This window comes from Argopecten irradians, chromosome 12, assembly GCF_041381155.1.
Source record: "Argopecten irradians isolate NY chromosome 12, Ai_NY, whole genome shotgun sequence".
Lineage (NCBI taxonomy): Eukaryota > Metazoa > Mollusca > Bivalvia > Pectinida > Pectinidae > Argopecten > Argopecten irradians.
In genome coordinates this window covers 23,087,390-23,114,659 of record NC_091145.1, presented here as the reverse complement: position 1 = coordinate 23,114,659, position 27,270 = coordinate 23,087,390, and the positions used below count along the sequence as shown (strand labels likewise).

Here is a 27,270-nt window from a genome sequence, read left to right as displayed (position 1 = left end):
GGGGGGGGGAAAAAAAAAGGGGGGGGGTGTGGGGGGGGGGGGAGGGGTAGATGGTAATTTGGGGGTGCGTAGGGGTGGGATGTTTATGGGGGAAAGGGTCAGGGTGTGGGGGGGAGGTTGGGTGGGTGGGTTGGGGGGGGGAAGCAGGGGGGGCTGGGGTGGGGGGGTTGGGGGGCGGTCGGGGGGGGGCGGTAGGGGGGGGGGGGGGGGTGCAAGGCATGGGTGTGGGGGGCGGTGGGGTGGGGGGGGGGTTGACGGGGTACAGGCGGTGTGGGATTACTTGGGGGGGCGAAGTATGGGTGGTCGGGGGGGGGGGGGTGGGTGGGGGGGGCGGGGCACGGGAGGCGGGGGGTGGGGGGGGGAGTTTATTATATGGGGGGTGGACGCGGGGAGGGGTGGGTTCTAATACTATCATGGTATGGGGGGGGTGGATAGTGGGGTGGGGGGGGGGGGTGTTAGGGGGGGGGGGGGCGGGGGGGGGGTGGTATGGGAGGGGGGGGTGGGGTTGTGACGTGGAGGGGGGGCATGCGGGGGGGGGGGGGGGGGGGGGGGGGGGGGGATTACTTGGTTAGATATGGGTGGATAGGGAAGGGATGGGAAATTTAGGACCGGGATTAATGTGGGGGGTGGGGGGAGGGGGTGCGGGGGGGGGTGAGCGCGGGTGGGGGGGGGGATGTGGAGTGACGGTACATCATTTGGGGTGTGGGGGGGGGTGGACGGTCGGGGGGTGGGGGAGTGCGGGGGGGGGGGGGATATGTGGTATTACAAAACGTCTATTACTAGTAGGGGGGGGGTGGGGGGGGAATCACGGTATAGGGAAAGGTTACAGTGTGGTCTGGGGGGTGAGGAGGGGAGGGCGGGGGGGTTGGGGGGGGTATGGAGTTGGGGTGACGGTGGGTGGGGGTGGGGTGACGGGGGGGGGGTGGGGGGGGGGTGGTGGGACACGGTTTGGGGGGGGGGTGGTTGGTAGATGGCGGTGGGGGTAGGATTATGACGGCGAGGCACAAGGGGGGGTGGACTTGGGACAAGGGACTGGGGCGGGGGGGGGGAAGGTAGGGGGGGGTCAGGTGGTGGGGGGGTGGTGGGGGAGGGGGGCGGGGTACAGGGGTCTCGACAATAGGAGTTGGAGAGGGGTAGATTGGGCACGGACACGATATGGTCTGGAGTGTGGGATAGGGGGGGGGCGGGGGGGGCGTGTGGCGGGGCGGGGGTATGGTAGGTGGGGGGAGGGGGGGGGGCTGCGGAGGTGGTGGACGTGGGGGGGCGGGGGGAGGGGGGGTGTGGACGGGGTGGGGGATAGGGGTGGGAGTGGGGGGGTGTTTGGGGGCGGTGGGGGGGGTGGGATTTAGGGGTGGGGAGGGGGGGGTGGGCGGGGCGGGCTGGGGAGGGGGTTACGGGGGGATGGTATAGTGGCGGGGGGATGGGTGTAAGGGGAGGGTTTAGGTTTGTGGGATGGGCATTGAAGGGGAGGGGGTTGGGAGGGTTTGTAAGCGTACTTGGAGGGGCTGGGGAGGGGAGGGTTGGGGGGGTGCGGTGGAGTCACACACGAGGGCTGGGGGTGGGTGGGGGAGGGGGGTGGGGTCGGAGGGGGGGGGGTGTGGCCTGGTAGGGGGGGGTGGGGTGGGGGTGGTGGGGGGGGGTAGGGGAGGGGGTGGAGGGGGGGCTGTGGAGGATATGGGGGGGTGGGGGACTGCGGTGGGGAGGGGGGGATGGGGGGAGGGGGTGGGGGAGTGGTTGGGGAGGGTGGGGGGTTGGGACTAGTGAGGGGGGGGGGTTGGGGTGGGAGGGCACGTGGGGATGGGGGGGGTGGGGGGGGTTAGGTAGTGGTTTAAGGAAGGAGTGGCGGGCTGCGGGGGGGTGGGGTGCGTATGGCTTGGGGGGGCGGGAGGTGGGTGTCAGGACGGGGCGGGAGGGGGGGGGATGTGGGGGTATTATTAAGTTACTATTGGGGGGGGGGGTCTACGGGTAGGGGGGTGGGGGAGGGGGGGGGTTGGGTCATTGAGGCTGTGGTAGGGAATGGGAAGGGGGGGTAGGGGTAGTACGGTTAGCACAAGGGTACTGGTGGGTTGTCGCTAATTGGTGTCTAACGGGGGTTGGTTAGGTTGGGGTAGGGTGTAGGGGGGGAGGTATGGGGTTGGAGGGGTGGGGGTTGACGGGGGGGTGTAGGGGGGGGAATCGGGTGGTGGTAGTGGAGGGGTGGTGGGGTAGGGTGAGGGGACACTATGGTATGGCGGGCGTACGGGGTGGTGTATGGGTACGGGGGGGGGGGGGGGGTGGGAGCGGGGGGGGTTGTGGTGGTGGGGGGTGGCGAGGGGGGGGTGGACTAGTGGGGAGGTGGGATGGGAGGGGGGGGGGACGGGGTGGGGGGTAGGGGGGGTGGGAGGGGGGGGGGCTGGGGGCGGTCTGATTATAAATTTTGGGGGGACGGGATTGGGGGGCGGGGGGTTCGAGGGAGCGTGAGTGGGGGGGGGGGGATGAGGAGGGTGAGGCGAGGGGTAGGCGGGGACGGGGGTGGGGGGTTGGCGTAGTGAGGGGGGGGTGGTGGGGGGGGATTAGGGGGGGTGGGGTGGGAGCGATTGGGGGGTGGGTGTCGAGGGGGTGGGTACGGGGTGCGTTTGGGTATTTTACTATGGGGGTAGGGACAGTGGGGTGGCGGTGGGGGTAGGGGGGGGGTGGGGTTAGGGGGAGGGGGGGGGGGGTACTGGGTGAGGGGGGGGATAGGGGGGCGTGGGAGGGGGCGGTTTGGATTTGGGGTATGGGGAGGGGCCCGGGGGTGGTGGGTCCACCCGTGGTATGTAAACACGTCTAGGGCTTTGGGTTACACTGGGGTACAGTGGCGGGGTTGGGGGGAGGCGGAGGGGGGGGGGGGGGGGGGGGGAGGGGGGGTCTATGGGCCTTGGGGGGGTGGATGGTTGGGCGGAGGTGGGTGGGGAGGGCGGGGGGGAGCATGTGGGGTAATGGGGGGTGGGGGACAGTTGACCTGTACGGGGCGGTTAGGGGTGGTGGCGGGGGGTCCTTATTTTGGGTGGGGGGTCCAGGGGGTGGGGTGATAGGGCTACAGAACAGGGGGGTATTACTTTCATTGGAGGGGGGGTGGACTGTTACGAGCGGGGTGCTCGGGGGGTGGCATTGGAGGGCGTGTCGGTGGGGGATACAGGGGGGGTGGGGGGTGGCGGGGGGAGGGGGGGGGTCGGGGGCGGGGAACACGTCTGGGTTACTTTTTGGGGACTGGTGGAGTGGGGGGGTCGGGGGGGGGTCTGAACCGGGGGGGGGACGGAGGTGCGGTAGGTAGGATGGGGGGGTTGGGGGGGTGGAGGGTGCGGGTTGGGGGTTGGGGGTGGGGGTATATTACTCGTTTGGGGTGTGGGGGGGGAGGGGTGGGGGATACGGGTGGGGTCATTGTGGGAGGGGGGCGGGGGGGGTGGGTCTAAGGGCGGGCGTGATATGGACTGTGGGGTAACAGGGGAGGGGTTCTATTAGGTGGGGGGGTGGGGAGGGGACAGGGCGTGGGTGGTAGGGGGGGGAAGGTGGGGGTGGTGGGGGGAGGGTTCGGGGAGGGGGTGGGGGAGGGTGGCGGGGGTCTATACGGTATTCCTATGGGGGGGGGTGGGCGGGTTAAAGAGGTACGGGGGAGGGGGGGGGGGGATGGGGGGCGCAGGGGGAGGGTGGTTGGGGGGGGGGGTAGGGGGTGGTTTGTGGGGGGGGGGACGTGGGGTAAAATCCCAGGGGGTGGGGGAGCGGGGGGGAGGGTTGGGGGGGGTGCGGGAGCGGGGACTCATTATGCACGTAGGGATCAGGGGGTGGAGATGGTTCTATTCGGGGGTGGGTACGGTGGGGGGATGGGGAGGGGGCGTTCAGGGGGTGCGGGATTAGCTTAGGGTCCTTGGGAACGGGGGGGGTGGTACGGGAGGGGGGAGTGGGGGGTATTTTTTGTGGGGTTGACAGGGGAGGTAGGGTTAGGGGGGGGGGGGGTGAAAATCTTTGGGTCGGGACTGGGTGGGGGGGGGTAGGATCATTGACCACCTGGACTGGCGGGGGAGTGGAGGGAGTGGGGCGGGGAGGGGGACTGGGCAGAGGTGGGGAGGGGGGTGGGGGGGGGGGGGTGGGGGTACTATCATGAGGACAGTGGTGGTAGATAGGTGGTCTAGGGGGGTGGCGGGGTCACATTAGGACATGGGGGTGTAGGGTGGTGGGGGGATGGTGGGGTATGCGGGTTTTTTACAGGGGCGGTGGGAGGGGGGTTGGTAGTGAGGTGTTGATTGGTGTGGGGGGGTCGGGGGGGGGGGGTGTGGGGGGGATGTACGTCCGGGGCGTTTATAGATGTGGGGGAAGGTATCAGAACACGTATTTAACTTTGTGGGGATAGTGGGGGGGGGGGGGTAGAGGGAGGTGGTGTTGGGTACGGGTCATTTAAGAGCTTGCGTAGGGACGGTGAGATGTGGGGGGTTGGGCAGGGTAGGTTACATGGGATGCACCGTATATTACAGGGGGGGGGGTGGGACTTTTTTGGGTACCACTTGGCGTGGGGTGGGAATTGTGAGTGCGGGGGGGGGGGGGTCAGGGGGGGTGGTAGGGGGGGGTATTCTTGACGGTACGGGTGGCGGGAGGGGTGCGACTTTGTGAGACGGGGGGGGGCGGGGGTGGGTGGCGGAACACGGGGTGGGTGTTCAGGGGGCGAGTTACAGAAGGGGTTATGGATTGGGGGACCATGGTGGCAAAACACGATACAGGGGTTAGACATGCGGGTGGGTGGGGTAAGTATGGGAAAAATCCGCGAGGCGCAATTTGGGGATGGGGGGGTTTGGAGAGGGGGGGGGTGGGGGGGTGTGTGGGGGGGAGGGGTGGGGGTGGGAGGGGGGGTTGTGGGGGATTTGTGGGGGAGGGGGTGGGGGGGGGGGGGATGGTGGGGGGGGGGGGAGGGGGATTTGGGACTGTTAATTAGTATGGTGGCGGGGGGGGGTATGGGGGTAGGGGGGGGGGGGAGGGTTTGGGGGGTTATGTAATATCTCAAATATTGGTACTGGGGGGGGGGGGTGGGGTATGGGTTTTAACAGGGTGGGTGGGGGGGGATCGGGGTGGGGGGCGGGAAGGGGTACAGGGGGGGTAGGTGGGGGGTGACAGGACAAGTTGGACGGATTATGGGGGGGGTTCTTGGGGATGGTTTCACCATCACGGGGGGGGGGTGGAGGACTAAGGAGGGTGGGGGGGGGGGGGTGTCAGTGGGGGGGGGGGGGGCATTGGCGGGGTGGGTGGGGGGGGGGGTGGGGGGGGGGTCTATGTAGTTTGGTGGGCTCTGGGGGCGGGGGTGGGGGGGTGTTCTAATTATTGGGGTTTGGGAGAGTATGACACAGGGTCTAGGGACCTGGCGGGGGGGGGGGGGGGGTGTGTGTGAATATAAGAAGTCAGCTGACTTAGAATATGATGTGTATTTCAATGATATTTAGTAAACTTCTATGAATCCGCGTGATACACTGTGATTAGGAGTTATTCAGGCATAATATTAGGCTTTAGGCATTATCTCTTTCCCTCTATTTATCTATTTATCATAATCACTAATCTATTTATCTGTACATGTAACTCAAATATCTTATGTATTTATTCATCATATGGATATATAGTGTTGTTTGGTTCTGTAAAATATACAGTATAGTCTTCTTTTTCACTATTAAGTGTTTAAGACTGGTCAGGAATAGGTAATAGATTCAGGCTGTAGGTCGGTGGTTTTCATTTGGGTACTCTGGGTTCCTCCAAGTACAATTGACACATCCTTAAATGGCCATGAAACCTAATCGATCTATATAAAACACTTTCTGTTTTTGTGTTCATTAATCAGCTACTTTCACTCATTCATTTTAGTTATTTTATCATTTATTTATTCATTTATTCATTTCTTCTGTTTCAGCCGAGCTTTGAACATGATACCTTTTGGGCGGACAAGTTTAACAGCTTATTCCTGACTTGAAGACAGCGCCAAGGGGAGTTAACTCATTTCACGAAAATACTAGACAGATTTACCTTTCCATAAATGACCTGAGTATTTATTTGTGATTATAATTTGTCTTTTTTCTCTATATATTTCTCTTATATACCTCTTTTGGTTCAATTATCAGTGTTCTTAATTTCTTCGAGATGGATAGTCGAGTGAAATTCGAGTTATCTCCCTTCCATTGTCTGTAGGTCTCTGGTAAACGGAGACATAAGCAGTCAGCCTGGTGCAATTTTAGAGGTGAATTGTGGAATTCTTTCACTTCCAGATCTTGTAACTGACTAGTTTACATCAAGATGTGAGTGAAGGATAAGCTTTATTCTATTTTTCAAAATTATTTTCTTTCTAATAGCCACGATTCTTAAGTTCTGACCAGTCTTTCGGGTTCAAACGTTGCTCTAGATTTGATTTTATCTGTCCCTGGAATCTTTCAGAGGTTAATAATTCCCTTTTTCACATCAATTGGTATACATTTGTAATTTTAGAATCATCTCATGCAGAAAATCAGGGCAAATTTGAAATTTTTGGGGCTGTTTTGTATCCATATTTTAAAAGCTGCACCATCATTTCTCTGTGTTATATCAGATAGATTATGACATAATATGTTATAATCATTTCTTTATGATATTGTTTTGATTACTAAGTTATATATCTATAGTATTGAGCCAGTTTTGGAACTTTGCTTTGCTTAAATTTTCAGTTCTGGATATTTTTTGCTAGATATTCCAAAAATGGGGGGTGGGGGTAAAGAATATGAGTTATCTCCCCCTGATCTTCAAGTTTAATTCAGTTGTTCATATAATCCTGTAGTACACTAACTATACTATAGTTATAAGTAAAAGTCAAAAGTCTAGGTTCAAATTTCATTGAAATATTTAAATTTTTATTTCTAAACTGTTTCAATTCTCATAATTTTTCTTACAGGAATTCCCATCATCGATACGAGTACATAGCTTGCAGTACCAGACCAACCCATGCAGAGAGCAAACTCCCATTTTGGAATCAGACCTTATGGACATGTAGCTTTCCAAAAATGGTAAATTTGAAAAATATGTAAAATGCTATAGGATGACAACCGGATATGACGTTTTCATCATTCAGCGTCCCTGGACACCATTTGACTGAACCCAATCTGCATGTTTTTGACTGGAAATCGAATGTTGAAGGTATTTTGCTTGTACTTTATACATATTTGGTAGTTATTTTTAATACGGAGGCCTTCCTGTCTTGATAACAACACTGTAAATTGGAGGATTTTGTTAAAAAAATCACATTACACATATGTTGTTAATATAGCTTAGCACATGAACCAATATCTTAGAAAGTGATTATACAGAAGATGTTTATGTCACGATTATGACACAGGGGTTTGGGAGAGTATGACACAGGGTCTAGGGACCTGGCGGGGGGGGGGGGGGGGGGGGTGTGAATATAAGAAGTCAGCTGACTTAGAATATGATGTGTATTTCAATGATATTTAGTAAACTTCTATGAATCCGCGTGATACACTGTGATTAGGAGTTATTCAGGCATAATATTAGGCTTTAGGCATTATCTCTTTCCCTCTATTTATCTATTTATCATAATCACTAATCTATTTATCTGTACATGTAACTCAAATATCTTATGTATTTATTCATCATATGGATATATAGTGTTGTTTGGTTCTGTAAAATATACAGTATAGTCTTCTTTTTCACTATTAAGTGTTTAAGACTGGTCAGGAATAGGTAATAGATTCAGGCTGTAGGTCGGTGGTTTTCATTTGGGTACTCTGGGTTCCTCCAAGTACAATTGACACATCCTTAAATGGCCATGAAACCTAATCGATCTATATAAAACACTTTCTGTTTTTGTGTTCATTAATCAGCTACTTTCACTCATTCATTTTAGTTATTTTATCATTTATTTATTCATTTATTCATTTCTTCTGTTTCAGCCGAGCTTTGAACATGATACCTTTTGGGCGGACAAGTTTAACAGCTTATTCCTGACTTGAAGACAGCGCCAAGGGGAGTTAACTCATTTCACGAAAATACTAGACAGATTTACCTTTCCATAAATGACCTGAGTATTTATTTGTGAGAGTATAATTTGTCTTTTTTTCTCTATATATTTCTCTTATATACCTCTTTGGTTCAATTATCAGTGTTCTTAATTTCTTCGAGATGGATAGTCGAGTGAAATTCGAGTTATCTCCCTTCCATTGTCTGTAGGTCTCTGGTAAACGGAGACATAAGCAGTCAGCCTGGTGCAATTTTAGAGGTGAATTGTGGAATTCTTTCACTTCCAGATCTTGTAACTGACTAGTTTACATCAAGATGTGAGTGAAGGATAAGCTTTATTCTATTTTTCAAAATTATTTTCTTTCTAATAGCCACGATTCTTAAGTTCTGACCAGTCTTTCGGGTTCAAACGTTGCTCTAGATTTGATTTTATCTGTCCCTGGAATCTTTCAGAGGTTAATAATTCCCTTTTTCACATCAATTGGTATACATTTGTAATTTTAGAATCATCTCATGCAGAAAATCAGGGCAAATTTGAAATTTTTGGGGCTGTTTTGTATCCATATTTTAAAAGCTGCACCATCATTTCTCTGTGTTATATCAGATAGATTATGACATAATATGTTATAATCATTTCTTTATGATATTGTTTTGATTACTAAGTTATATATCTATAGTATTGAGCCAGTTTTGGAACTTTGCTTTGCTTAAATTTTCAGTTCTGGATATTTTTTGCTAGATATTCCAAAAATGGGGGGTGGGGGTAAAGAATATGAGTTATCTCCCCCTGATCTTCAAGTTTAATTCAGTTGTTCATATAATCCTGTAGTACACTAACTATACTATAGTTATAAGTAAAAGTCAAAAGTCTAGGTTCAAATTTCATTGAAATATTTAAATTTTTATTTCTAAACTGTTTCAATTCTCATAATTTTTCTTACAGGAATTCCCATCATCGATACGAGTACATAGCTTGCAGTACCAGACCAACCCATGCAGAGAGCAAACTCCCATTTTGGAATCAGACCTTATGGACATGTAGCTTTCCAAAAATGGTAAATTTGAAAAATATGTAAAATGCTATAGGATGAGACAACCGGATATGACGTTTTCATCATTCAGCGTCCCTGGACACCATTTGACTGAACCCAATCTGCATGTTTTTGACTGGAAATCGAATGTTGAAGGTATTTTGCTTGTACTTTATACATATTTGGTAGTTATTTTTAATACGGAGGCCTTCCTGTCTTGATAACAACACTGTAAATTGGAGGATTTTGTTAAAAAAATCACATTACACATATGTTGTTAATATAGCTTAGCACATGAACCAATATCTTAGAAAGTGATTATACAGAAGATGTTTATGTCACGATTATGACACAGGGGTTTGGGAGAGTATGACACAGGGTCTAGGGACCTGGCGGGGGGGGGGGGGGGGGGGGTGTGAATATAAGAAGTCAGCTGACTTAGAATATGATGTGTATTTCAATGATATTTAGTAAACTTCTATGAATCCGCGTGATACACTGTGATTAGGAGTTATTCAGGCATAATATTAGGCTTTAGGCATTATCTCTTTCCCTCTATTTATCTATTTATCATAATCACTAATCTATTTATCTGTACATGTAACTCAAATATCTTATGTATTTATTCATCATATGGATATATAGTGTTGTTTGGTTCTGTAAAATATACAGTATAGTCTTCTTTTTCACTATTAAGTGTTTAAGACTGGTCAGGAATAGGTAATAGATTCAGGCTGTAGGTCGGTGGTTTTCATTTGGGTACTCTGGGTTCCTCCAAGTACAATTGACACATCCTTAAATGGCCATGAAACCTAATCGATCTATATAAAACACTTTCTGTTTTTGTGTTCATTAATCAGCTACTTTCACTCATTCATTTTAGTTATTTTATCATTTATTTATTCATTTATTCATTTCTTCTGTTTCAGCCGAGCTTTGAACATGATACCTTTTGGGCGGACAAGTTTAACAGCTTATTCCTGACTTGAAGACAGCGCCAAGGGGAGTTAACTCATTTCACGAAAATACTAGACAGATTTACCTTTCCATAAATGACCTGAGTATTTATTTGTGAGTATAATTTGTCTTTTTTCTCTATATATTTCTCTTATATACCTCTTTGGTTCAATTATCAGTGTTCTTAATTTCTTCGAGATGGATAGTCGAGTGAAATTCGAGTTATCTCCCTTCCATTGTCTGTAGGTCTCTGGTAAACGGAGACATAAGCAGTCAGCCTGGTGCAATTTTAGAGGTGAATTGTGGAATTCTTTCACTTCCAGATCTTGTAACTGACTAGTTTACATCAAGATGTGAGTGAAGGATAAGCTTTATAAGCTTTATTCTATTTTTCAAAATTATTTTCTTTCTAATAGCCACGATTCTTAAGTTCTGACCAGTCTTTCGGGTTCAAACGTTGCTCTAGATTTGATTTTATCTGTCCCTGGAATCTTTCAGAGGTTAATAATTCCCTTTTTCACATCAATTGGTATACATTTGTAATTTTAGAATCATCTCATGCAGAAAATCAGGGCAAATTTGAAATTTTTGGGGCTGTTTTGTATCCATATTTTATAAGCTGCACCATCATTTCTCTGTGTTATATCAGATAGATTATGACATAATATGTTATAATCATTTCTTTATGATATTGTTTTGATTACTAAGTTATATATCTATAGTATTGAGCCAGTTTTGGAACTTTGCTTTGCTTAAATTTTCAGTTCTGGATATTTTTTGCTAGATATTCCAAAAATGGGGGGGGGGGGTAAAGAATATGAGTTATCTCCCCCATCTTCAAGTTTAATTCAGTTGTTCATATAATCCTGTAGTACACTAACTATACTATAGTTATAAGTAAAAGTCAAAAGTCTAGGTTCAAATTTCATTGAAATATTTAAATTTTTATTTCTAAACTGTTTCAATTCTCATAATTTTTCTTACAGGAATTCCCATCATCGATACGAGTACATAGCTTGCAGTACCAGACCAACCCATGCAGAGAGCAAACTCCCATTTTGGAATCAGACCTTATGGACATGTAGCTTTCCAAAAATGGTAAATTTGAAAAATATGTAAAATGCTATAGGATGACAACCGGATATGACGTTTTCATCATTCAGCGTCCCTGGACACCATTTGACTGAACCCAATCTGCATGTTTTTGACTGGAAATCGAATGTTGAAGGTATTTTGCTTGTACTTTATACATATTTGGTAGTTATTTTTAATACGGAGGCCTTCCTGTCTTGATAACAACACTGTAAATTGGAGGATTTTGTTAAAAAAATCACATTACACATATGTTGTTAATATAGCTTAGCACATGAACCAATATCTTAGAAAGTGATTATACAGAAGATGTTTATGTCACGATTATGACACAGGGGTTTGGGAGAGTATGACACAGGGTCTAGGGACCTGGCGGGGGGGGGGGGGTGAATATAAGAAGTCAGCTGACTTAGAATATGATGTGTATTTCAATGATATTTAGTAAACTTCTATGAATCCGCGTGATACACTGTGATTAGGAGTTATTCAGGCATAATATTAGGCTTTAGGCATTATCTCTTTCCCTCTATTTATCTATTTATCATAATCACTAATCTATTTATCTGTACATGTAACTCAAATATCTTATGTATTTATTCATCATATGGATATATAGTGTTGTTTGGTTCTGTAAAATATACAGTATAGTCTTCTTTTTCACTATTAAGTGTTTAAGACTGGTCAGGAATAGGTAATAGATTCAGGCTGTAGGTCGGTGGTTTTCATTTGGGTACTCTGGGTTCCTCCAAGTACAATTGACACATCCTTAAATGGCCATGAAACCTAATCGATCTATATAAAACACTTTCTGTTTTTTGTGTTCATTAATCAGCTACTTTCACTCATTCATTTTAGTTATTTTATCATTTATTTATTCATTTATTCATTTCTTCTGTTTCAGCCGAGCTTTGAACATGATACCTTTTGGGCGGACAAGTTTAACAGCTTATTCCTGACTTGAAGACAGCGCCAAGGGGAGTTAACTCATTTCACGAAAATACTAGACAGATTTACCTTTCCATAAATGACCTGAGTATTTATTTGTGAGTATAATTTGTCTTTTTTCTCTATATATATTTCTCTTATATACCTCTTTGGTTCAATTATCAGTGTTCTTAATTTCTTCGAGATGGATAGTCGAGTGAAATTCGAGTTATCTCCCTTCCATTGTCTGTAGGTCTCTGGTAAACGGAGACATAAGCAGTCAGCCTGGTGCAATTTTAGAGGTGAATTGTGGAATTCTTTCACTTCCAGATCTTGTAACTGACTAGTTTACATCAAGATGTGAGTGAAGGATAAGCTTTATTCTATTTTTCAAAATTATTTTCTTTCTAATAGCCACGATTCTTAAGTTCTGACCAGTCTTTCGGGTTCAAACGTTGCTCTAGATTTGATTTTATCTGTCCCTGGAATCTTTCAGAGGTTAATAATTCCCTTTTTCACATCAATTGGTATACATTTGTAATTTTAGAATCATCTCATGCAGAAAATCAGGGCAAATTTGAAATTTTTGGGGCTGTTTTGTATCCATATTTTAAAAGCTGCACCATCATTTCTCTGTGTTATATCAGATAGATTATGACATAATATGTTATAATCATTTCTTTATGATATTGTTTTGATTACTAAGTTATATATCTATAGTATTGAGCCAGTTTTGGAACTTTGCTTTGCTTAAATTTTTATTACTTTCCTTGACACTGGACTGTACAGAACACGTCTATTACTTTCATTGACACTGGACTGTACAGAACACGTCTATTACTTTCCTTGACACTGGACTGTACAGAACACGTCTATTACTTTCATTGACAGTGGACTGTACAGAACACGTCTATTACTTTCCTTGACACTGGACTGTACAGAACACGTCTATTACTTTCCTTGACACTGGACTGTACAGAACACGTCTATTACTTTCCTTGACAGTGGACTGTACAGAACACGTCTATTACTTTCATTGACACTGGACTGTACAGAACATGTCTATTACTTTCCTTGACAGTGGACTGTACAGAACACGTCTATTACTTTCCTTGACAGTGGACTGTACAGAACACGTCTATTACTTTCCTTGACACTGGACTGTACAGAACACGTCTATTACTTTCCTTGACAGTGGACTGTACAGAACACGTCTATTACTTTCATTGACAGTGGACTGTACAGAACACGTCTATTACTTTCCTTGACACTGGACTGTACAGAACACGTCTATTACTTTCCTTGACACTGGACTGTACAGAACATGTCTATTACTTTCCTTGACACTGGACTGTACAGAACACGTCTATTACTTTCATTGACACTGGACTGTACAGAACACGTCTATTACTTTTCTTGACACTGGACTGTACAGAACACGTCTATTACTTTCCTTTACACTGGACTGTACAGAACACGTCTATTACTTTTCTTGACACTGGACTGTACAGAACACGTCTATTACTTTCCTTGACAGTGACTGTACAGAACACGTCTATTACTTTCTTGACATGACTGTACAGAACACGTCTATTACTTTCATTGACACTGGACTGTACAGAACACGTCTATTACTTTCCTTGACACTGGACTGTACAGAACACGTCTATTACTTTCCTTGACACTGGACTGTACAGAACACGTCTATTACTTTTCTTGACAGTGGACTGTACAGAACACGTCTGTTACTTTCCTTGACAGTAGACTGTACAGAACACGTATATTACTTTCATTGACACTGGACTGTACAGAACACGTCTATTACTTTCCTTGACACTGGACTGTACAGAACACGTCTATTACTTTCCTTGACAGTGGACTGTACAGAACACGTCTATTACTTTCCTTGACAGTAGACTGTACAGAACACGTCTATTACTTTCCTTGACAGTAGACTGTACAGAACACGTCTATTACTTTCATTGACACTGGACTGTACAGAACACGTCTATTACTTTCCTTGACAGTGGACTGTACAGAACACGTCTATTACTTTCCTTGACACTGGACTGTACAGAACACGTCTATTACTTTCCTTGACACTGGACTGTACAGAACACGTCTATTACTTTCATTGACAGTGGACTGTACAGAACACGTCTATTACTTTTCCTTGACAGTGGACTGTACAGAACACGTCTATTACTTTCCTTGACAGTGGACTGTACAGAACACGTCTATTACTTTCCTTGACACTGGACTGTACAGAACACGTCTATTACTTTCATTGACACTGGACTGTACAGAACATGTCTATTACTTTCCTTGACAGTGGACTGTACAGAACACGTCTATTACTTTCCTTGACACTGGACTGTACAGAACACGTCTATTACTTTCCTTGACACTGGACTGTACAGAACACGTCAATTACTTTCCTTGACACTGGACTGTACAGAACACGTCTATTACTTTCCTTGACAGTGGACTGTACAGAACACGTCTATTACTTTCCTTGACACTGGACTGTACAGAACACGTCTATTACTTTCCTTGACACTGGACTGTACAGAACACGTCTATTACTTTCCTTGACACTGGACTGTACAGAACACGTCTATTACTTTCATTGACAGTGGACTGTACAGAACACGTCTATTACTTTCCTTGACAGTGGACTGTACAGAACACGTCTATTACTTTCCTTGACACTGGACTGTACAGAACACGTCTATTACTTTCCTTGACAGTGGACTGTACAGAACACGTCTATTACTTTTCTTGACACTGGACTGTACAGAACACGTCTATTATTTTTTCTTGACACTGGACTGTACAGAACACGTCTATTACTACTTTCCTTGACACTGGACTGTACAGAACACGTCTATTACTTTCCTTGACACTGGACTGTACAGAACACGTCTATTACTTTCCTTGACACTGGACTGTACAGAACACGTCTATTACTTTCCTTGACAGTGGACTGTACAGAACACGTCTATTACTTTCCTTGACAGTGGACTGTACAGAACACGTCTATTACTTTCCTTGACACTGGACTGTACAGAACACGTCTATTACTTTCCTTGACAGTGGACTGTACAGAACACGTCTATTACTTTCCTTGACACTGGACTGTACAGAACACGTCTATTACTTTCATTGACACTGGACTGTACAGAACATGTCTATTACTTTCCTTGACACTGGACTGTACAGAACACGTCTATTACTTTCCTTGACAGTGGACTGTACAGAACACGTCTATTACTTTCCTTGACACTGGACTGTACAGAACACGTCTATTACTTTCCTTGACACTGGACTGTACAGAACACGTCTATTACTTTCATTGACACTGGACTGTACAGAACACGTCTATTATTTTCCTTGACAGTGGACTGTACAGAACACGTCTATTACTTTCCTTGACACTGGACTGTACAGAACACACGTCTATTACTTTCCTTGACACTGGACTGTACAGAACACGTCTATTACTTTCCTTGACAGTGGACTGTACAGAACACGTCTATTACTTTCCTTGACACTGGACTGTACAGAACACGTCTATTACTTTCCTTGACAGTGGACTGTACAGAACACGTCTATTACTTTCCTTGACAGTGGACTGTACAGAACACGTCTATTACTTTCCTTGACACTGGACTGTACAGAACACGTCTATTACTTTCCTTGACAGTGGACTGTACAGAACACGTCTATTACTTTCATTGACAGTGGACTGTACAGAACACGTCTATTACTTTTCTTGACACTGGACTGTACAGAACACGTCTATTACTTTCCTTTACACTGGACTGTACAGAACACGTCTATTACTTTCTTGACAGTGGACTGTACAGAACACGTCTATTACTTTCCTTGACAGTGGACTGTACAGAACACGTCTATTACTTTCCTTGACACTGGACTGTACAGAACACGTCTATTACTTTCCTTGACACTGGACTGTACAGAACACGTCTATTACTTTCCTTGACAGTGGACTGTACAGAACACGTCTATTACTTTCCTTGACACTGGACTGTACAGAACACGTCTATTACTTTCCTTGACACTGGACTGTACAGAACACGTCTATTACTTTCCTTGACAGTGGACTGTACAGAACACGTCTATTACTTTCCTTGACAGTGGACTGTACAGAACACGTCTATTACTTTCCTTGACACTGGACTGTACAGAACACGTCTATTACTTTCCTTGACACTGGACTGTACAGAACACGTCTATTACTTTCCTTGACACTGGACTGTACAGAACACGTCTATTACTTTCCTTGACACTGGACTGTACAGAACACGTCTATTACTTTCCTTGACACTGGACTGTACAGAACACGTCTATTACTTTCCTTGACAGTGGACTGTACAGAACACGTCTTTTACTTTCCTTGACACTGGACTGTACAGAACACGTCAATTACTTTCCTTGACACTGGACTGTACAGAACACGTCTATTACTTTCCTTGACACTGGACTGTACAGAACACGTCTATTACTTTCCTTGACAGTGGACTGTACAGAACACGTCTATTACTTTCATTGACACTGGACTGTACAGAACATGTCTATTACTTTCCTTGACAGTGGACTGTACAGAACACGTCTATTACTTTCCTTGACACTGGACTGTACAGAACACGTCTATTACTTTCCTTGACAGTGGACTGTACAGAACACGTCTATTACTTTCCTTGACACTGGACTGTACAGAACACGTCTATTACTTTCATTGACACTGGACTGTACAGAACATGTCTATTACTTTCCTTGACAGTGGACTGTACAGAACACGTCTATTACTTTCCTTGACACTGGACTGTACAGAACACGTCTATTACTTTCCTTGACAGTGGACTGTACAGAACACGTCTATTACTTTCCTTGACACTGGACTGTACAGAACACGTCTATTACTTTCCTTGACACTGGACTGTACAGAACATGTCTATTACTTTCCTTGACAGTGGACTGTACAGAACACGTCTATTACTTTCCTTGACAGTGGACTGTACAGAACACGTCTATTACTTTCCTTGACAGTGGACTGTACAGAACACGTCTATTACTTTCCTTGACAGTGGACTGTACAGAACACGTCTATTACTTTCCTTGACACTGGACTGTACAGAACACGTCTATTACTTTCCTTGACACTGGACTGTACAGAACACGTCTATTACTTTCCTTGACAGTGGACTGTACAGAACACGTCTATTACTTTCCTTGACACTGGACTGTACAGAACACGTCTATTACTTTCCTTGACACTGGACTGTACAGAACACGTCTATTACTTTCCTTGACACTGGACTGTACAGAACACGTCTATTACTTTCCTTGACAGTGGACTGTACAGAACACGTCTATTGCTTTCCTTGACACTGGACTGTACAGAACACGTCTATTACTTTCCTTGACAGTGGACTGTACAGAACACGTCTATTACTTTCCTTGACAGTGGACTGTACAGAACACGTCTATTACTTTCCTTGACACTGGACTGTACAGAACACGTCTATTACTTTCCTTGACACTGGACTGTACAGAACACGTCTATTACTTTCATTGACAGTGGACTGTACAGAACATGTATATTACTTTCCTTGACACTGGACTGTACAGAACACATCTATATTACTTTCCTTGACACTGGACTGTACAGAACACGTCTATTACTTTCCTTGACACTGGACTGTACAGAACACGTCTATTACTTTCTTGACACTGGACTGTACAGAACACGTCTATTACTTTCCTTGACATGGACTGTACAGAACACGTCTATTACTTTCCTTGACAGTGGACTGTACAGAACACGTCTATTACTTTCCTTGACAGTGGACTGTACAGAACACGTCTATTACTTTCATTGACAGTGGACCGTACAGAACACGTCTATTACTTTCCTTCACAGTGGACTGTACAGAACACGTCTATTACTTTCCTTGACACTGGACCGTACAGAACACGTCTATTACTTTCCTTGACACTGGACTGTACAGAACACGTCTATTACTTTCCTTGACACTGGACTGTACAGAACACGTCTATTACTTTCCTTGACACTGGACTGTACAGAACACGTCTATTACTTTCCTTGACAGTGGACTGTACAGAACACGTCTATTACTTTCCTTGACACTGGACTGTACAGAACACGTCTATTACTTTCATTGACACGTCTATTACTTTCATTGACTGTACAGAACACGTCTATTACTTTCCTTGACAGTGGACTGTACAGAACACGTCTATTACTTTCCTTGACACTGGACTGTACAGAACACGTCTATTACTTTCATTGACACTGGACTGTACAGAACACGTCTATTACTTTCCTTGACACTGGACTGTACAGAACACGTCTATTACTTTCCTTGACACTGGACTGTACAGAACACTAGTCTATTACTTTCATTGACACTGGACTGTACAGAACACGTCTATTACTATCATTGACAGTGGACTGTACAGAACACGTCTATTACTTTCATTGACAGTGGACTGTACAGAACACGTCTATTACTTTTCTTGACACTTGACTGTACAAAACACGTCTATTACTTTCCTTTACACTGGACTGTACAGAACACGTTTATTACTTTCTTGACAGTGGACTGTACAGAACACGTATATTACTTTCATTGACACTGGACTGTACAGAACACGTCTATTACTTTCCTTGACACTGGACTGTACAGAACACGTCTATTACTTTCCTTGACAGTGGACTGTACAGAACACGTCTATTACTTTCCTTGACACTGGACTGTACAGAACACGTCTATTACTTTCCTTGACAGTGGACTGTACAGAACACGTCTATTACTTTCCTTGACACTGGACTGTACAGAACACGTCTATTACTTTCCTTGACAGTGGACTGTACAGAACACGTCTATTACTTTCCTTGACACTGGACTGTACAGAACACGTCTATTACTTTCCTTGACACTGGACTGTACAGAACACGTCTATTACTTTCATTGACACCTTACTGTACAGAACACGTCTATTACTTTCCTTGACAGTGGACTGTACAGAACACGTCTATTACTTTCCTTGACAGTGGACTGTACAGAACACGTCTATTACTTTCATTGACACTGGACTGTACAGAACACGTCTATTACTTTCATTGACAGTGGACTGTACAGAACACGTCTATTACTTTCCTTGACACTGGACTGTACAGAACACGTCTATTACTTTCCTTGACACTGGACTGTACAGAACACGTCTATTACTTTCCTTGACACTGGACTGTACAGAACACGTCTATTACTTTCCTTGACAGTGGACTGTACAGAACACGTCTATTACTTTCCTTGACACTGGACTGTACAGAACATGTCTATTACTTTCATTGACACCTGACTGTACAGAACATGTATATTACTTTCCTTCACAGTGGACTGTACAGAACACGTCTATTACTTTCCTTGACAGTGGACTGTACAGAACACGTCTATTACTTTCCTTGACACTGGACTGTACAGAACACGTCTATTACTTTCATTGACACTGGACTGTACAGAACACGTCTATTACTTTCCTTGACAGTGGACTGTACAGAACACGTCTATTACTTTCCTTGACACTGGACTGTACAGAACACGTCTATTACTTTCCTTGACATGGACTGTACAGAACACGTCTATTACTTTCCTTGACACTGGACTGTACAGAACACGTCTATATTACTTTCCTTGACAGTGGACTGTACAGAACACGTCTATTACTTTCCTTGACACTGGACTGTACAGAACACGTCTATTACTTTCCTTGACACTGGACTGTACAGAACACGTCTATTACTTTCCTTGACACTGGACTGTACAGAACACGTCTATTACTTTCCTTGACACTGGACTGTACAGAACACGTCTATTACTTTCCTTGACAGTGGACTGTACAGAACACGTCTATTACTTTCCTTGACAGTGGACTGTACAGAACACGTCTATTACTTTCATTGACACTGGACTGTACAGAACACGTCTATTACTTTCATTGACAGTGGACTGTACAGAACACGTCTATTACTTTCCTTGACACTGGACTGTACAGAACACGTCTATTACTTTCCTTGACACTGGACTGTACAGAACACGTCTATTACTTTCCTTTGACAGTGGACTGTACAGAACACGTCTATTACTTTCATTGACAGTGGACTGTACAGAACACGTCTATTACTTTCCTTGACACTGGACTGTACAGAACACGTCTATTACTTTCCTTGACACTGGACTGTACAGAACACGTCTATTACTTTCCTTGACAGTGGACTGTACAGAACACGTCTATTACTTTTCTTGACAGTGGACTGTACAGAACACGTCTATTACTTTCCTTGACACTGGACTGTACAGAACACGTCTATTACTTTCCTTTACACTGGACTGTACAGAACACGTCTATTACTTTCTTGACAGTGGACTGTACAGAACACGTCTATTACTTTCCTTGACACTGGACTGTACAGAACACGTCTATTACTTTCCTTGACACTGGACTGTACAGAACACGTCTATTACTTTCCTTGACAGTGGACTGTACAGAACACGTCTATTACTTTCCTTGACACTGGACTGTACAGAACACACGTCTATTACTTTCCTTGACAATGGACTGTACAGAACATGTCTATTACTTTCATTGACACCTGACTGTACAGAACATGTATATTACTTTCCTTGACAGTGGACTGTACAGAACACGTCTATTACTTTCCTTGACACTGGACTGTACAGAACACGTCTATTACTTTCCTTGACAGTGGACTGTACAGAACACGTCTATTACTTTCCTTGACACTGGACTGTACAGAACACGTCTATTACTTTCCTTGACACTGGACTGTACAGAACATGTCTATTACTTTCCTTGACACTGGACTGTACAGAACACGTCTATTACTTTCATTGACACTGGACTGTACAGAACACGTCTATTACTTTCCTTGACACTGGACTGTACAGAACACGTCTATTACTTTCCTTGACACTGGACTGTACAGAACACGTCTATTACTTTCCTTGACACTGGACTGTACAGAACACGTCTATTACTTTCCTTGACAGTGGACTGTACAGAACACGTCTATTACTTTCCTTGACAGTGAACTGTACAGAACACGTCTATTACTTTCCTTGACAGTGGACTGTACAGAACACGTCTATTACTTTCCTTGACAGTGGACTGTACAGAACACGTCTATTACTTTCCTTTGACACTGGACTGTACAGAACACGTCTATTACTTTCCTTGACAGTGGACTGTACAGAACACGTCTATTACTTTCCTTGTCAGTAGACTGTACAGAACACGTCTATTACTTTCCTTGACAGAAGACTGTACAGAACACGTCTATTACTTTCCTTGACACTGGACTGTACAGAACACGTCTATTACTTTCCTTGACACTGGACTGTACAGAACACGTCTATTACTTTCCTTGACACTGGACTGTACAGAACACGTCTATTACTTTCCTTGACACTGGACTGTACAGAACACGTCTATTACTTTCCTTGACACTGGACTGTACAGAACACGTCTATTACTTTCCTTGACACTGGACTGTACAGAACACGTCTATTACTTTCCTTGACAGTGGACTGTACAGAACACGTCTATTACTTTCCTTGACACTGGACTGTACAGAACACGTCTATTACTTTCCTTGACACTGGACTGTACAGAACACGTCTATTACTTTCCTTGACAGTGGACTGTACAGAACACGTCTATTACTTTCCTTGACACTGGACTGTACAGAACACGTCTATTACTTTCCTTGACACTGGACTGTACAGAACACGTCTATTACTTTCCTTGACAGTGGACTGTACAGAACATGTCTATTACTTTCCTTGACACTGGACTGTACAGAGTATGTCTATTACTTTCCCTGACACTGGACTGTACAGAACACGTCTATTATTTTTCTTGACACTGGACTGTACAGAACATGTCTATTACTTTCCTTGACACTGGACTGTACAGAACACGTCTATTACTTTCCTTGACAGTAGACTGTACAGAACACGTCTATTACTTTCCTTGACACTGGACTGTACAGAACACGTCTATTACTTTCCTTTACAGTGGACTGTACAGAACACGTCTATTACTTTCCTTGACACTGGACTGTACAGAACACGTCTATTACTTTCCTTGACACTGGACTGTACAGAACACGTCTATTATTTTCCTTGACACTGGACTGTACAGAACACGTCTATTACTTTCCTTGACAGTGGACTGTACAGAACACGTCTATTACTTTCCTTGACACTGGACTGTACAGAACACGTCTATTACTTTCCTTGACACTGGACTGTACAGAACACGTCAATTACTTTCCTTGACACTGGACTGTACAGAACACGTCTATTACTTTCCTTGACAGTATACTGTACAGAACACGTCTATTACTTTCATTGACAGTGGACTGTACAGAACACATCTATTACTTTCCTTCACAGTGGACTGTACAGAACACGTCTATTACTTTCATTGACAGTGGACTGTACAGAACACGTCTATTACTTTTCTTGACACTGGACTGTACAGAACACGTCTATTACTTTCCTTTACACTGGACTGTACAGAACACGTCTATTACTTTCCTTGACAGTGGACTGTACAGAACACGTCTATTACTTTCCTTGACAGTGGACTGTACAGAACACGTCTATTACTTTCATTGACACTGGACTGTACAGAACACGTCTATTACTTTCCTTGACACTGGACTGTACAGAACACGTCTATTACTTTCCTTGACACTGGACTGTACAGAACACGTCTATTACTTTCCTTGACACTGGACTGTACAGAACACGTCTATTACTTTCTTGACAGTGGACTGTACAGAACACGTCTATTACTTTCCTTGACAGTAGACTGTACAGAACACGTCTATTACTTTCCTTGACACTGGACTGTACAGAACACGTCTATTACTTTCCTTGACACTGGACTGTACAGAACACGTTATACTTTCTATTACTTTACAAACACTTGACACCTTGACACTGATGTACAGAACAGTCATTACTTTCCTTGTGACTGTACAGAACACGTTATTACTTTCCTTGACACTGGACTGTACAGAACACGTCTATTACTTTCCTTGACACTGGACTGTACAGAACACGTCTATTACTTTCCTTGACAGTGGACTGTACAGAACACGTCTATTACTTTCCTTGACACTGGACTGTACAGAACACGTCTATTACTTTCCTTGACAGTGGACTGTACAGAACACGTCTATTACTTTCCTTGACACTGGACTGTACAGAACATGTCTATTACTTTCCTTGACACTGGACTGTACAGAACACGTCTATTACTTTCCTTGACACTGGACTGTACAGAACATGTATATTACTTTCCTTCACAGTGGACTGTACAGAACACGTCTATTACTTTCCTTGACACTGGACTGTACAGAACACGTCTATTACTTTCCTTGACACTGGACTGTACAGAACACGTCTATTACTTTCCTTGACAGTGGACTGTACAGAACACGTCTATTACTTTCCTTGACACTGGACTGTACAGAACACGTCTATTACTTTCCTTGACAGTGGACTGTACAGAACACGTCTATTACTTTCCTTGACACTGGACTGTACAGAACACGTCTATTACTTTCCTTGACAGTGGACTGTACAGAACACGTCTATTACTTTCCTTGACAGTGGACTGTACAGAACACGTCTATTACTTTCATTGACAGTGGACTGTACAGAACACGTCTATTACTTTCCTTGACAGTGGACTGTACAGAACACGTCTATTACTTTTCTTGACACTTGACTGTACAGAACACGTCTATTACTTTCCTTTACACTGGACTGTACAGAACACGTCTATTACTTTCTTGACAGTGGACTGTACAGAACACGTCTATTACTTTCCTTGACAGTGGACTGTACAGAACACGTCTATTACTTTCCTTGACACTGGACTGTACAGAACACGTCTATTACTTTCCTTGACAGTGGACTGTACAGAACACGTCTATTACTTTCATTGACACTGTGACTGTACAGAACACGTCTATTACTTTCCTTGACACTGGACTGTACAGAACACGTCTATTACTTTCCTTGACAGTGGACTGTACAGAACACGTCTATTACTTTCCTTGACAGTGACTGTACAGAACACGTCTATTACTTTCCTTTACACTGGACTGTACAGAACACGTCTATTACTTTCCTTGACAGTGGACTGTACAGAACACGTCTATTACTTTCCTTGACACTGGACTGTACAGAACACGTCTATTACTTTCCTTGACACTGGACTGTACAGAACACGTCTATTACTTTCCTTGACACTGGACTGTACAGAACACGTCTATTACTTTCCTTGACACTGGACTGTACAGAACACGTCTATTACTTTCCTTGACACTGGACTGTACAGAACACGTCTATTACTTTCCTTGACACTGGACTGTACAGAACACGTCTATTACTTTCCTTGACAGTGGACTGTACAGAACATGTATATTACTTTCCTTGACACTGGAATGTACAGAACACATCTTTTACTTTCTTTGACACTGGACTGTACAGAAGACGTCAATTACTTTCCTTGACACTGGACTGTACAGAACACGTCTATTACTTTCATTGACAGTGGACTGTACAGAACACGTCTATTACTTTCCTTGACAGTGGACTGTACAGAACACGTCTATTACTTTCATTGACACTGGACTGTACAGAACATGTCTATTACTTTCCTTGACACTGGACTGTACAGAACACGTCTATTACTTTCCTTGACACTGGACTGTACAGAACACGTCTATTACTTTCCTTGACAGTGGACTGTACAGAACACGTCTATTACTTTTCTTGACAGTGGACTGTACAGAACACGTCTATTACTTTCCTTGACAGTGGACTGTACAGAACACGTCTATTACTTTCCTTGACACTGGACTGTACAGAACACGTCTATTACTTTCCTTGACACTGGACTGTACAGAACACGTCTATTACTTTCCTTGACACTGGACTGTACAGAACACGTCTATTACTTTCCTTGACAGTGGACTGTACAGAACACGTCTATTACTTTCCTTGACACTTGACTGTACAGAACACGTCTATTACTTTCATTGACACTGGACTGTACAGAACACGTCTATTACTTTCCTTGACAGTGGACTGTACAGAACACGTCTATTACTTTCCTTGACACTGGACTGTACAGAACAGAACACGTCTATTACTTTCCTTGACAGTGGACTGTACAGAACACGTCTATTACTTTCCTTGACACTGGACTGTACAGAACACGTCTATTACTTTCCTTGACACTGGACTGTACAGAACACGTCTATTACTTTCCTTGACAGTATACTGTACAGAACACGTCTATTACTTTCCTTGACAGTGGACTGTACAGAACACGTCTATTACTTTCCTTGACACTGGACTGTACAGAACACGTCTATTACTTTCCTTGACACTGGACTGTACAGAACACGTCTATTACTTTCATTGACAGTGGACTGTACAGAACACGTCTATTACTTTTCTTGACACTGGACTGTACAGAACACGTCTATTACTTTCCTTTACACTGGACTGTACAGAACACGTCTATTACTTTTCTTGACAGTGGACTGTACAGAACACGTCTATTACTTTCCTTGACAGTGGACTGTACAGAACACGTCTATTACTTTCCTTGACACTGGACTGTACAGAACACGTCTATTACTTTCCTTGACACTGGACTGTACAGAACACGTCTATTACTTTCCTTGACACTGGACTGTACAGAACACGTCTATTACTTTCCTTTGACACTGGACTGTACAGAACACGTCTATTACTTTCATTGACACTGGACTGTACAGAACACGTCTATTACTTTCATTGACACTGGACTGTACAGAACACGTCTATTTACTTTCCTTTGACACTGGACTGTACAGAACACGTCTATTACTTTCCTTGACACTGGACTGTACAGAACACGTCTATTACTTTCCTTGACACTGGACTGTACAGAACACGTCTATTACTTTCCTTGACACTGGACTGTACAGAACACGTCTATTACTTTCCTTGACAGTGGACTGTACAGAACACGTCTATTACTTTCCTTGACACTGGACTGTACAGAACACGTCTATTACTTTCCTTGACAGTGGACTGTACAGAACACGTCTATTACTTTCCTTGACACTGGACTGTACAGAACACGTCTATTACTTTCCTTGACACTGGACTGTACAGAACACGTCTATTACTTTCCTTGACACTGGACTGTACAGAACACACGTCTATTACTTTCCTTGACACTGGACTGTACAGAACACGTCTATTACTTTCCTTGACACTGGACTGTACAGAACACGTTATTACTTTCCTTGACAGTGGACTGTACAGAACACGTCTATTACTTTCCTTGACACTGGACTGTACAGAACACGTCTATTACTTTCCTTGACACTGGACTGTACAGAACACGTCTATTACTTTCCTTGACAGTGGACTGTACAGAACACGTCTATTACTTTCCTTGACACTGGACTGTACAGAACACGTCTATTACTTTCATTGACAGTGGACTGTACAGAACACGTATATTACTTTCCTTGACACTGGACTGTACAGAACACGTCTATTACTTTTCCTTGACACTGGACTGTACAGAACACGTCTATTACTTTCCTTGACACTGGACTGTACAGAACATGTCTATTACTTTCCTTGACACTGGACTGTACAGAACACGTCTATTACTTTCCTTGACACTGGACTGTACAGAACACGTCTATTACTTTCCTTGACACTGGACTGTACACAGAACACGTCTATTACTTTCCTTCACAGTGGACTGTACAGAACACGTCTATTACTTTCCTTGACAGTGGACTGTACAGAACACGTCTATTACTTTCCTTGACAGTGGACTGTACAGAACACGTCTATTACTTTCCTTGACACTGGACTGTACAGAACACGTCTATTACTTTCCTTGACAGTGGACTGTACAGAACACGTCTATTACTTTCCTTGACAGTGGACTGTACAGAACACGTCTATTACTTTCCTTGACACTGGACTGTACAGAACACGTCTATTACTTTCCTTGACACTGGACTGTACAGAACACGTCTATTACTTTCCTTGACACTGGACTGTACAGAACAGAACACGTCTATTACTTTCCTTAACAGTGGACTGTA

At 44.6% G+C, this 27,270-nt stretch overlaps 1 protein-coding gene and 1 long non-coding RNA gene across 3 annotated transcripts in view; both read left to right on the top strand.

Annotated features, from left to right (window-relative positions):
* Nucleotides 1-27,270, top strand: part of LOC138336313 (uncharacterized) — a 71,115-nt gene that overhangs the window by 21,517 nt on the left and 22,328 nt on the right. The gene's annotated exons all lie outside the window — the stretch shown is intronic.
* On the top strand, nucleotides 5,900-12,110 carry LOC138336314 (uncharacterized). The gene is made up of 7 exons (XR_011210411.1): nucleotides 5,900-6,044; nucleotides 6,911-7,152; nucleotides 7,926-8,067; nucleotides 8,936-9,179; nucleotides 9,953-10,094; nucleotides 10,967-11,208; nucleotides 11,974-12,110. It is a non-coding gene; the product is annotated as an uncharacterized lncRNA (long non-coding RNA).